The sequence below is a fragment of the Mastomys coucha genome, unplaced genomic scaffold (genome assembly GCF_008632895.1).
Source record: "Mastomys coucha isolate ucsf_1 unplaced genomic scaffold, UCSF_Mcou_1 pScaffold18, whole genome shotgun sequence".
In the NCBI taxonomy this organism is placed as follows: domain Eukaryota; kingdom Metazoa; phylum Chordata; class Mammalia; order Rodentia; family Muridae; genus Mastomys; species Mastomys coucha.
In genome coordinates, this window is record NW_022196900.1 from 97,272,398 (window position 1) to 97,275,096 (window position 2,699).

A 2,699-nucleotide genomic window follows, 5' to 3' on the forward strand; every position below is an offset into this window, starting at 1 on the left:
TATATATATATATGAATGAATAAGACCAGAGACTCCTTGGATTACAAGGGGAGCTTTCTGTGGTCCAGCTGGATGGAATCGTCGAGTTTAACTTTTATTAAAGAGCAGCAGAGGAAACTAACAGTAAGATCGCCCATATTTCCATGTACAAAAGAAAGCCGGGTACCCAGATGTACCCAGATGGAATTTGCTCTCTCTTCTCCTCTTCTGTTCTTTCTTCTGTCCCAAGCAGATGCTCAACTAAAATGAAGCTCAAGTGTATGTTGGAGGGAGCTCTCCCCGCTTGGCCGGTAGGTAGGTGCACCTCACTCTGCCACATTGGTTACATAAGGTGAACAGCGGCCAACATGCTTGCTGATGAGTTTGTGCGCCCGCAACCCCATCTCAACCAGGGGCATCACTTGGGCTTTCCCAAGGTCTGAAATAGTGTGGCGCGGAGGAATGGAGTGGCAGAAAACACTTTTCTCATCTGACAAGGAGGACTGGTTAGTGGGTGTTATCCCCCCCGAGTGCTCTCTTTCCTTAGCACAGCCTCAGGAAAAACCAGTTTTGGAAGCACCACACCTTGGGTCAGATGATGCAACGTGATATTAGCGTCGGGTTGCATCAGCGGTTCTGACGCATGTGCCTTTTACGCCGGCAGAAAGCAGTATAATGGGGCAGGAGAAAGAGAGAGAGACTGGCTGCCTAAAAGCCTTTTAAAGGCACCCTCAGCGTTTCTAATTGGCCACACAGGGTGTTGTCGGAGGATAAACGCCCAACCAGCCACCACCCCCGGACAAGCTCCGGCGTGCCATTTCCTGAAGCCGGGACCTGACGGCACACTTAGGCAGAATTCTTTTCTAGTTGGTTCTAATGTTTTATATCAAAGCATCACGGTTTAATCTCTTCAATCTTTTTCGAATGCCCGGTCTATTAAGAGGCTTTCAGACGGCGCTTCTAATATCTCTGAAACTCACCAGTTGGTGCTCATTTGCTGAGTTGTTTTACATAAGTGCTTCCACCCAGGCTCGTGACTTTGATCAAATAGCTTAGATTTGGTTTTCTTGGATTTTCCGCCCGCCTTCAAACGTTCGGTCGTGCGCCCCCACCCACCCACCCTCCTCTCCACTCCTGCTTCTCGATATTATAATAAAGAAGGAACTGTAAAGACCCTTAGAACTCTCTAGTCAACCAAGGAAGTTGTCAAAAAAGAAACTTTCAGTGTTAGCTCGGGCACTTTAGAGGGAGAAGCAGGAGGATCAGGTTCGATGCCAGCCTGGGCAACACGGTCAGTTTCAAGCCATCCTGGGCTACATGAGACAGAAACAAAACCCCAAGGAAAAAGGAAGAAACATTTGGTAGAAGAGAAAGTGATACTGAGATGCAAACCTTCCCCTAGAACCAGCCAAACTGATCTTTCTCCAGTTGGCAATCCTGCACGTGGCTTGTCCGGTGTTGTGAGGGGGGCCCTGTCGACTCCTCAGCCTTGACCCCAGCACCTCTGGCCACTTCTCTTCCCTGATCCTAGACCCTGCATTGTTCCATGGGATTGAGGAAATGTTTTTCCCCCACGTCTGTCAGGTCGGATTCCTTAAACTCAGCTCGCCCAGGGAACGCCTTCCTTGATCCTGGAATCGGGGAAGGACCACGCTTTCAGTAATTTCTTAATCTTTCATTTTACTCTGCCTTCCAACTGGGCTTGTACTCCAGGTCTTCATTCTAAGCTTTTAGCACCTTTGCATCTAGTCTCGCATGGACTGGGGGCGCGGTAACTAAGTTTTTGAAATGAAAAAAAAAAAAATCCCATCACAAGTACTTTCAAGTCCACCTAGGCTAATTACTAATTTCATAGTATGTCCCCCAAGCTAATTACTAATTTCATAGCACACCAAACCTTTCTGCAACTTGACCATTGTAACAGCACCCGGGTACACACTCTGGACGCATCCACGACGAATCAAATCTACCCTGCGTCTGCATAGAAGAAAGTTACTCAAATTGTTTTCATCTTTCCCTGGGATCACTCAATTAGGGCACGTCCCCCGTTGGCTGCGGCGTGAGCAAAGCAACTATTTTCCAGCGAGTGTCCTCAGGTGACCCGTCTAGACGCTCGGAGAGGAAAAAACAAGAGAATCTGACACTCTCCCGAGCCCCTAAGACGCCTCGTGACGCGCAGGCCGCGCTGCGTGGAAAGGCGTGCGGAGCAGAGCAGGGCCTGCGGCGTGGCGGCGCCGGGCGTCTGGGACGCAGGTTCGGGTGGGCGGCCGGGCCGTGGGGTCCTCCGGCCGGTAGGGGGCGCGCGCACCCGGGGCCCCTCGCCGCCCGCCGCGCGCGCGCTCGCTTGCCGCCCGGCCGCACATGTGTTTCTGTTTTGTGTTGTAGCATTTGTTCTGGAAGCTCGTATTTACATTTTAAGTGTATCTGGTGAGTGGGCTGGAGCCCTCGTCCGGGCCGGGGAGAGAAGAAGCCTTCGACCCCGTCTTTCCGCCGCTTCCCTCCTCGTTTCTCATCACTCCAACCAGGTAGGGGCTGGAGACCGTCTGGGACCAGTTTGCAGGGTCTGGGAAAGTTTTTTTTTTTCTCTCTCTCTCTCTCTTTTTTTCTCCTCTCCTTCCCCCTCCCCCCTAGAAAGGTTTTAAAAAAAAAAGCTGGGGAAGGGGGGGTTGGGGAACGGAATGAATAAGAAGGGGAAGGAAGGCGGATCCACGTGGTTTAAT

The 2,699-nt window shown here is 51.0% G+C and overlaps 1 protein-coding gene across 1 annotated transcript in view; it reads left to right on the plus strand.

Annotated features, from left to right (window-relative positions):
* The first annotated feature begins 2,326 nt into the window (after positions 1-2,326).
* Rcc2 (regulator of chromosome condensation 2) overlaps positions 2,327-2,699 on the plus strand; it is a 22,881-nt gene continuing 22,508 nt past the window's right edge. The window contains exon 1 of the mRNA XM_031379292.1: positions 2,327-2,504. The gene's annotated coding sequence lies outside the window, so the exon portion shown is untranslated. The remainder of the gene's footprint in view (positions 2,505-2,699) is intronic.